Raw genomic sequence first — 11,430 nt, 5'->3', positions numbered from 1 at the left:
AGTTTAGTGGGAGCAAAAGTAATGGTCCAACAAGAAGTTTAGTGAAACAACCATCAAATGCTAAATGTTTAGATTTGAAAGTATTTTCGACAATGGACCGAGCTAAAGACTATACTTAGTACATGTTGGGAATTAAGTTCTATGGTATAGACTTAATTAAATGTTTAAATGCGTAAAATAAATTACCTTGTTAAACATGAAAGACTTTGAAAGGCTTTCGACCCATATGTATGAAGCTAAGTAAATGTTTGAACTAAGTATAAGCTAGGCTAAGTACAAAATCAAACCTTAACAAGGATTAGATCCTTAGCAAGGAAGCCATTTATAAGCACGAGGCAAGAAGTGTCGTGTCTTGAGAATGGTAACATGGATGTGCATCCATGTATAATGTGCGGGAGTTTAAGGAAAATTTCCATGATCACAAGTGATTAGAGTATCCCTAATCGTTGTGAGTCGCTTGGAGTAAAACCCAAGCAAGGCATCATCGGGGAGTCTACTAAAATATATGTTGAGAATATTGTTGCCTTAAAGGCAATAATAAGATATATGTTAAATGGAAAGGTTCGTTGTTGAAAATTAATGATTGTAGGTTGTCAAGTAGAAGGTCTCAAATCATGAAAATGAGTGGGAGCCATTGCTTGGACAATAAATCCATTCGATTCCACAAAACTACTTAATTGTGGTTTAGAATTAAATAATGAGTCCATTCGATTTTAATAAATATTCAAAATAGGGTATCAAGTCAATGGCTTGGATAAAGAAACACCTATTAAGTGAACATTGAATATTTTAATCGAAAATTATCCCTAATCAAAGTCATATTTTGTGGACGATTGATGACCATCAGAGATTAGTGTGTAGTATGATTTATAGCACCGTTTCTTGTGCTATGAGGATTTAAATCATTTGCACAAGTATTGGTTTAGAACCATACTGGATCGACCTATGAGGATACTTTAAGAGATTTAAAAATCGTCATAAGTATTTTCTCATTATTACTATCAGAACTCTTTTCCTTTGACCATGAGTAGTGGGAGATCTCTTGTTTGAGTACTAGTCCGCTTTGGTATCCGCCAAACGTCTGCCGTAACTGGGGATTATAAAGACAGATATTGGGCGGGTGAGTCCTCTTAGTAAGAGAAGCTACATTACAAGATAGGAAATGTCCCCCTACTAACAATAGGGAACATGTCTTGTTGTTTACAAGGCCTCTCGAAGAGCGAGACTGTGAAAAATGCATGGGTGGAGGCCGCTTCTGATCAGTAATATTAATATAATTTATATTACAACTTAATCTTGACTGAACTCTTCGGGTCACACCCAAGCAAAATATACGAACCAACTCGGCGAATCCATTCGGAAGAAATTAATTCGTCGCCCAAGTGTTAAACATTTAGACGTCGGAAATTCGAGCTTAAAGCGTCGAAACCGAGCGTCGGAGAATCTCAAATGTCGAGCCAAAATTTAGGATTTGGCGAGACGGGAAAATGCATCAAGTAACAAGTAAAATCCTAGCCACGCAAAAGGCTAGGAATGCGTGCCCAATAGGAGCATGCCACGTGGCAACACACATGACAAAACACCATGTGGCAGCACATGTGGCAGCACACGTGGCCGCCACTTTGGCAGCCGCCAAGTGGCAGCAGCCACGTTGGCAGCCGCCACATTGGCAGCCACCAAGTGACAGCGTGCCATGTGGCAGCGCCATGATGGCGGCGCGCCACGGTGGCGACACTTGTGGCAATGACCGTGGACCCGGGTTGATGGGTCATGGACACGAGCCAAAATAAAATGGACCAACCGAACCCAACTTGGGGCTCAAGGTTGAGTGACACATGGTTAGTTCACATTGCATGTGAAATGCCTTGGGGACCACGTGAGAAAGTGGTCCACACCTAACCATGTGAAACTTGTTACTTGTTCCTTTGTTTATTTTACTAAGGGTTGAATTCACCAATCTTTCCATGTGGGATCTTTTTGTGAAAAGTCCCACATTGAAAGATGAGTGAAATTCACAAGGCATACTTCCTTATAAATAGTCATGGAATGGCTTGAGAATTCTTTTCTTGAGTGGGAGTTAAAAAGAGCATTCCATAATTTTGGGAAAACTCTTAAACTCATATAACACTCGGGTTTTGGTCGGACCTCGCTAACCCCCAGGTAGTAGACCTTCAAGTTGTGTTCGCCTTTTTGTAGGTGGATACCGTCGGAGGCGCGGCGCTTGACGTGCTCATAGCTTTCAAGTAAGAGCCCCGGTTTTTGGGCGAAGCTCGCTTCGAGGGTAAGATTCGTAATCTTTTCTTTGTGATTATTTATTTATGCTTTATGATTTTAATTATTGCGAGTGGTTCCTCGGGTAGGGGTTTGTTTCCGCGGTGAGTCGGACTCACTAAACCCCAACAATGACACCGAAGGTGGAGGTCCTACCATGTCTTTTAAGTAGACGTCTTCTTTGTCACTGTCCCTAACACCATTAATATTTACATCCTCTTCTTGTGGAACTTGGACTAGCTTCTTATCATCAATCATTATCTGAATTAAATCCTTGAATTTAAAAACAGTTTTTGATAGTATGACCCCCTGATTGATGATACTGGCAGTAATATCTATATGTCCTTTTTAATAATTCAAATGGTCTCGGTTCGAGAGGTTTGATCTCGCCACTCTCGGAGAGCATTTTGAACATTTGTACGTATGGGATCCCAATTGGAGTGTAGAGTCTATACTCTTCTTGGGTTTATTGGTGACTTGTAAAGGAAAACGTTTCACCTCATAAGTTGTTCCCATGGGTGTAAACTCTTCCTTGGGTTTACTTCTCGAGGGTGGAACCTCGTCATATTTCTTCTGAAGTTCTTTTAAAAAATTGAGAGCTTCACGTAGCAAGTGTGATCCTTCCATCATAGTTTGTGTAAGAAATTGTAAGTCCTCTTTACTTGCCAATTCTGGAAGGTTATCCATGGGGTCGAAAAAGATCTTCTCCTCTTCTTCGATGGCATGGATTTCTTTAACAGGTTTGATGAGAGACGAGGGATCAACCTCGTTTTCCTCATCAGAGATGGACAAGGAGTGAGTGAGAGGCGCATTATCAATACTTGGCTTCTTACTTGCAGGGGGAAATGGCAGTTTGTTATTGGATTAAGTCTTGGATAGCTTCTTTAAGCTTTTAACAGTTCTCGGTAAGATGGCCCCTACCTTGGTGATACTTCCAATGTGCATTGGGGTTCTAGTTAGCCGTCCTCTTTTCAACTGGTGGGTCCCCAAATGGTCTAATAGGAGTTATAAGACCTTTTGCATTTAATCGGTTAAATACGGTGTCATAACTCATGCCAATAGGAGTAAAGTTCCTCCTAAATGGTTTCTTTTGTCCTTGATTATTCATGGCAAGGACTTCACCTAGGTTAAAAGTGCTAACATTGTTTGAGTGGGTGGTTTTGGAAGAAGAAGGATTGTTGTTCTTCTTGCCTTTCCAGCCACTGTTGGAGTTATTGTTGGCAGCTTTCAACTTATCCAGGTCGTCTTCAATATTGATTCCAATTTCGTAGACGGCCTTGAAGGTATGAAGATTATTCTGATATTTGAGATGCTTGGAGTATTTTTCTTGAAGGTTTTTGATGAATAACCTTACAGACTCTTTTTCACTTGGCACCTCAATCATCTTAACTGAGGTTTCTCTCCATTTGTTAAAGAAGGAGGTGAAGCCTTCATTCTCCTTTTGCTTGAGGATTTCAAGTTCCCTATGGTCAATCTCAACTTGAATGTTGCATTTGTATCTATCAATGAAAGCATTTGCTATGGACTCCGAAGTGGAGGTTTTTTCTTTCTCGAGAGAAAAGAACCATTGCTGGCAAACAGTTTCGAGAGATAGTGAGAACAGAGAGGGGAACACCTTCTTATCGATACCCTTAATACTCATTATTGTTTCAGAGGCTCTTAAATAAAAATAAGGGTTATTGGTTGCCTTGAATTTCGGGATGTTGTTGGCATTGAACTGCTGCGGAAAAAGATCCTTGTCCACCGAGACCCCTTGTGAGCTAATCCCTTGAAACTTGTAGTCGCTTGATAGCTTGCTCAGACTCTCTTGCGTGAGGTCCATCTGTTGTTGTTTCACGGGATCATCGATCTTGAGGGTTAGAATCTTTAGTGCCTTAGTCACGGTAACCAGTTGGTTCCTGAGCTCATTGACTTCTTCTTGTGTTGCCATTTCTGTCCTAGCCTTCCTCTTACGAGCGATGGGTTTGTCGAAAAGTTGGACTTGTACGAAAAGATTGTCTTTGATTAACCGCTCTTCCTTTCTTGCCCACGCGCTGTAATTTAAACCATTTTTGTTTTAATTACTTGACTCAAATCGACCTTGACTTTACGGTTTTAAAGAGGAAAAATAAAAAAAATAGGTGCATATTTTTGGCAAAAATAAGGTATATATTTTTAGGAACCAAGTATGGTATTTAAATTGAAGGATTAATATCCGACTTACCCCCCTAATAAAAGACGGAAAAAACGCGCATACAAGACTTTCTTAGACATGTTCAAATTATGTGTATTGGTGTGTGCGTTGAGTGTAGGTGGCATGCTTGGACTTTTCTGTAAGACCATGGGACTTGGTTCCTGGACTTAATTAATGACCTAACAATGTATTATTATAAGTAAAATTTAACCGAATGAATTAGCGAACTGGTTAATTAGACACAAAGTGATGACTCGAGCAATAAACCGAACTGTCGTCAAAACGACAGGACTGGAGCCTCTCTTTGCAGTGTAGCGCCAGACAACAGAACTGTCGCCAGGCGCCACACTCCACAGAGTGGCGCTACAGTTCAAACTTTGGCGCCATTGCTGGAGCGTCGATCTGAAACTGTTTTCGGTATTATTGATCAACGGGGGTATGCCTAAAGTTGTACTAAGTCAATTCTAGTTAAAATATTAGACTTTATTTACTCAAATTAATTAATTAATTGATTAATTAATTAGGCAAAGTTCTTTTAGTCATTAATTTATTTAATCTTAGCACAAGTCAAACAAATGGTTAAGAAAAACACATACCATATGCACAAAAAATAATGCACAATTAGTCAAGTAGGCACGATATGATGCAATGAGTTTGCAACCTGAATATGGCTCTAGTTCTCTAAAGTTCGGGATATGGGTTAGTCAATAGAGGGTCCATGGTTAATTTTCCGGATGCACCGCGCGGAAGCCTAACCGTGAAGGGTTGGCGCGAGTGGATGGGACACCGCGAATTTAGAAAAAATTCGCTTCCATTGTTTGGTGAATTCAACATTCTCGGATGTACCCTTTGTTGGTCAGAGCGTTCAATCAGGTAGAGAATGAATTCCCAGAGGGTTATGTCCATATGTAGAACACATATGGGTTTCAAAAAAGTGAGAAAAACTCAATTAGAAAGTAGGATCGAGCAAACAATGCTAAAAACTGGTCGAAATTAGAACGCATATTTCTGGCTCGGTATTGGAAGAATTTGGCCCCGACAAACAGAAATTGGCGCCAGCTTTTAGCTTTAGCTCCTGGCGACAAAGCTGTGGTGTGGCGCTAAAGTCAAAATATTGGCGGATAATTTCTGTTCGCTGACGTTAATTCCTACATGCCTCAGCAGCTTTCTGTGCTTGATAAAATTTTCTAGTTTCGCGCAGTATTTTTTCGATCCTAGTTGTGAAAGATATTCCTCAAATTTCCTACATGTAAAAATCCTAAGTTTTACCTCATTATGGATGGTCTTTCCAATGAGATCTTTTTTATGCATATGATAATAATGTTAATCAAAATTTCGCACATGAAATACTTAGAACGTTTTGAGTCTCATCCACTCATTCTAAATCATTGGCGAAATAAATTTCAAGAATTAAAATAGAAATCCTCCCTAGTAGAGTCGCCAAAAATTGTAGGGAATATTTCAAGCATTACCCCTAGCTTGAACCCTACTGTGATCATACACTAAAGTACGGTGGCGTCTAAAGGGAAAGAAGAAAGAGCAAAAGAATCGCCAACAAGTTTTTTTAGGAACTTGTAAACCGTTCACGAGGTGAAGGTTTATACCCTTAACGATCCAAGAGATCGTCAACTCCAATATGTCTTGAACCATGACTGGTAGATCGGGAATGAAGGTACAAATCCAACCTAAAAAAGATTGAACCTGCCCTAATAATAGGCCTCTACTTTATTCTGATCGTATTCATGTGCGCTTTCTAACTAACATGCAATCATTAGGATTAACCCTAAACCTGTTTATCTATGTTGGTTGAATTTAATGCACAAATAAAACTATTATTGGCGATAACTTGAATTATAATCACATTAACCCTAAATAAGATTAATAATTATCTTATTAAGCGTGATTACAAGTACCAATTCCCTTTAAACATGCATAAAAGGCGTGATCAAGCAATAAAAATAAATGTATATATCAAGCAACATAATTATAATATTCATAATAATTATAACAATAATAACCATAATAATTAAAATAATCATGTTAATAATAAAGCATAATAATAGCAAGATCCTAGGCATGATACTAACAAGATTAATAACAAACCCTAGCATGTCACTAAACATTGAAAACCAAAGTTTTAACCTTCACATGATACTTACAATCATAAATATTAGGAAGAACATAAAAGGCATCATACTTTTAAACATACTTGATATTAAAGTTACCCTAGACATGATATTAGGAATTTATTGTTGTCACCCTAAACATCAAATTAAGGAAAACATCCTAACATGATACTAGGAATCTAAATAACAATCTAAGCATGATTTCTATATCATAATATCAATTAAACCATTAAAGTACTTACTTGGATGCCTCGTACCTCTTTCTAATAACAAAATACACGCGTTAGTAACTTCAAGGAAAATAATAAAACAACAATTAAATTAAATAATTGAAAGAAAGATTTCGGACCTAACCCTCAGAAATTAAAACTTTTCATGTCTAGGGCGAAGGCAACTTCGAATATGGCTAGGTGTGTCTAGGTCATGCGAATGCGGAATTTTGTATTTAGAGAAAAGCTAGTTTAGAAAAGAGAGAGAGAGTAATCAAGAATTTCTTGATGAGAGTTGGTGAGAAGAATTAAAGAGAATAAAAATTGATGAGAAATTGATGAATGAAAACGGAGAAAATCAGCCAAAAAGATAAAAAACGCAAAACAGAGTTCTGACGCGCAAAACGAGGTTAGCGCCAGACGCTAACGCTAGTGCCAGGCGTCAAGCTTAGTGTCAGACGCTAATGCTGGCGTTTGGCGTTAACTTATTTATTGACGCGTTTTCTGAAATCAGATAGAAATTGTCGTACAGGAGGATAAAATCGTATTTTCCTCAAAAACATTCTTTTATTCTGATTAAAACTCTAAAAAGTCAACAAAAGTCAATTTATTAATGCTAATTGAATTAGGAATGAAAAGAACCTTCTAGAACAATCTAGAAGACTAAAACCATTCATAATTGCATAAGGATTTATAAATCCATACTAGGCCCTCCTCTAGATCATTGGGCCGCATATAAGGCTCAAACCAGGCTCAGTTTAGCAATTTGGCCATAACTTCCTCAATATTCATCGGAATTGGGCTTATAATATATCGTCGGAAAGGTCTTTTCAAGCCCTATCCAACTACACTACTATTGGACCCATATCATGGACCAACCAAACTGGATTGGCTATTTTCTTAAAATAGTTTTTCAAAAACAGAGAGAAGAGAAAAGAAATTAAAACTATCTGCAACACTAGACTTTCCGCACTTTCACTTCATTCGATTATGATTCGACGTGAAAGGTATTTATCACTGGGTTTGGTTTTGGGGAGACACAAATGGGTGTCTACAATTAGCATCCACTATTTCAAGATTACACACATCAATGAGATAATCAACAGCTTTTCTAGCTAGGTCTTTCTTAGCTGCAGCCTGACTCAATCAATTATCACTAAACAAACACCTAAATCCTGAACTGTTCCTATGGTGAATGATGGTAAACCAAGAAACATATTGATTTGGGAATTGTTCAATAATTTCAATTGGAGTGCACTTTACATCAACACGTCTTAAAATAGACCTCAACACCTCAAGGAAATCTACAACAACTTTCCTTTGATTATCATACACAACCTTTTTAGCTGCAATTTCACACGATTCATCTACATTATCCATATCTCCACCAAGATAAATAGTAGGAACAACACTATTTCGCTCCTTATAGCCATACAAGCAACGCTTTTTCGGAGATTGAGATATTGTATTCTGGATCAGGGAAATCCAAACATCTGTTAATTTGCTTCAACAAAGGACGAAATGATATCACTACTTGTGTGAGGGGAGCATCCATAACCTGTAATTCACGTACAATCAACCAATTCAGAATAAATTCAGCCTAGTTTAAATGCAACTACAGACACCAGAGATCAATCACTTGACACCCAAACCATATAAACAAGCTACCAATTGACCAATAAGCATTGTTAACTGAAACTTTATAATACATAATGCTACCCTCAATTCAACCCACAAACTTTACATAAACTGCAAGCAATAATTTAGATTTTGTAAACCATCTCAAGCCCTTATCAGTATAAACCAATCAAAATAACGAATCTAAAACTCGTATCACTCTCACTTGTGCTACCCTCAAAACATGAATATTATACTCAAAACACTATCACACTACTATTTTTAGAAAATAAAACAAAATCTTTCAACCACATATACGCATGAAAACTTTAAAAGCTCAAAAAAATTACACCTCAACAACATACATGCATGCCAACTATAAAAGCTCAATAAAGACTACACCTACAAATTTGCTTGCATGCAAAAAAACACTTAGTATCCAAAATCATTTTACTCGAAAAATATGCTTATATAAAATAAAACCATCTAAAAACATCAAAATCAAACAAACAAACAAACAAACAATATATGTAAGTAGAATCACTCACTAAAATTGAACAAAACTAAAATTGATTTAATAAAACCACAACATGTCCAAGTAAACCCACAAACATAAATAGTAAAAATAACTAAAAAATAAAACCATCTCAAAACATCAAAATTAATACATGCAAGTAGACTCACACTCTAAAATTAAACAAATAACATAATTAGCAAAAATTAAACCCATAAATATGTTTGCATGAAAAAAACAGTTGACTCACACACTAAAATAAAACAACATAATTGGTAAATTACACACTTGATATCTCAAATGAAACAAAACCATAACATGTCCAAGTAAACCCACAAACTAAAATTGTAAAAATTACAATAAATTAAAACAATCTAAAAACATCAAAATCAAACAAACAAACAATATATGCAAGTAGACTCACACACTAAAATTAAACAAACAACATAACTAACAAAAAATACACCCATAAATATGCTTGCATGCAAAAAAAAAAATAGTATCTCAAGACCTAAATTAAAACCATATCAAAATTTCAAAATCAAACAAACAAATAACATTTCCAACTAAACCCACAAACTAAATTAAAAAAAACAACATAATTACAAAAAATTTAACCCAAAAATTTTGCACACACACTAAACACAAACAAAAAACATAATATATAAAAATTTCATCCATAAATATGCTTGCATGAAAAATCAAATTTAGTATATCAAGAACTAAAATAAAACCATATCAAAATTTCAAAATCAAACAAACAAATAACATGTATAAGTAATCCCACAAACTAAATTCGAAAAAATATCATAATTAGAAGAAATTAAACCCATTAATATTGCATTAATCAACTTCATAAATTACTAAATGCTTGAAAATTACCTAAAAATTTTCCAACAGAAATCATGGATTGGAAGTGCTTCAATCACTTAAAATTTTGCATGAAAAAAAAAATTAGAAAATGGAGTTCTTTTATAGCCTTTTTCTTTTTAATATTTTTTTTTAAAAAAATACCTAACCCACCCAAAAAATATATGCCTTAAAACAAGCTAAAAGCTATTTCTTTCATAATGTATTACACAATGCAATACATGTCCACTTCACCACTTTATTAATCACAACTTTATTAATCACATAAACCACAATTATATGAATGAAAATGAAGGAAGTCAACAAAAGTCCACAAAAGTAAACAACTGTTGATGACATTTCTGGATAATAACACCATATCTAAATTTAAAAATCAAACAAACAAATAACATGTCCAACAAAACCAACTAACTAAAATCGAAAAAATAACATAATTAGAAAAAATACACCCAAAAATTTTGCACACACACTAAATACAAACAAATAACATAATAAATAAAAATGTCACTCATAAACATGCTTGCATGCAAGATCAAACTTAGTATATCAAGAACTGAATTAAAACCATAACAAAAATTTAAAATCAAACAAACAAAAAACATGTCCAAGTAAGCCCATAAACTAAATTCGAAAAAATAACACAATTTTTTAAAAAATACACCCATAAATTTTGCAACAACCAACTTCATAAAATATTGAATGCTTGAAAATTACCTGAAAATTTCCAAAAGAAATTATGGATCAGAAATGCTTCAGTCACTTGAAATTTTGCATGCAACAAAAATTTAGATTATTAAAAATTATACCCATAAATTTTACACACACACTAAATATGAACAAATAACATAATATATAATGGTTTGACTCATAAATATGCTTGCATGCAAAATCAAACTTAGTATATCAAGAATTGAATTAAAACCATAACAAAATATCAAAATCAAACAAACAAATAACATATCCAAGTAAGCCCACAAACTAAATTCGAAAAAATAACATAATTTTATAAATATGCTTGCATGCAAAATCAACCTTAGTATATCAAGAATTAAATTAAAACCATAACAAAATTTCAAAATCAAAAAAACAAATAACATGTCCAAGTAAGACCACAAGCTAAATTCGAAAAAATAAAATAATTAGAAAAAAATACACCCATTAATTTTGCAATGAATTAAAACCATATCAAAATTTCAATTCCAAACAAACAAATAACATGTCCAAGTAAGCGCACAAACTAAATTTGAAAAAATAACATAATAATAATTACATAAATATGCTTACATGTAAATTCAAACTTAGTATACCAAGATCAAGAATTGAATTAAAACCATACCAAATTTTCATAATTAAACAAACAAATAACATGTCCAAGTAAGACCACAGACTAAATTCGAAAAAATAACATAATTAGAAAAAAATACAACCATTAATCTTGCATTATTCAACTTCAAAAAATATTGGATGCTTGAAAATTACCTGAATATTTTCCAAAAGAATTTGTTGATCGGAAATGCTTCAATCACTTGAAATTTTTCATGCAACAAAAACTTAGAAAATGAAGTTCTTTTATAGTATTTTTTTCTCTTTTTTTTTGAAAACAAAATACCTAACCCACTCAAGAACACACATGCCTTAAAATAAGCTAAA

The sequence above is a fragment of the Chenopodium quinoa genome, unplaced genomic scaffold (assembly GCF_001683475.1).
Source record: "Chenopodium quinoa cultivar QQ74 unplaced genomic scaffold, ASM168347v1, whole genome shotgun sequence".
Lineage (NCBI taxonomy): Eukaryota > Viridiplantae > Streptophyta > Magnoliopsida > Caryophyllales > Amaranthaceae > Chenopodium > Chenopodium quinoa.
The sequence above is the reverse complement of the archived record's forward strand: the minus strand, read 5'-3'. Positions refer to the sequence as shown.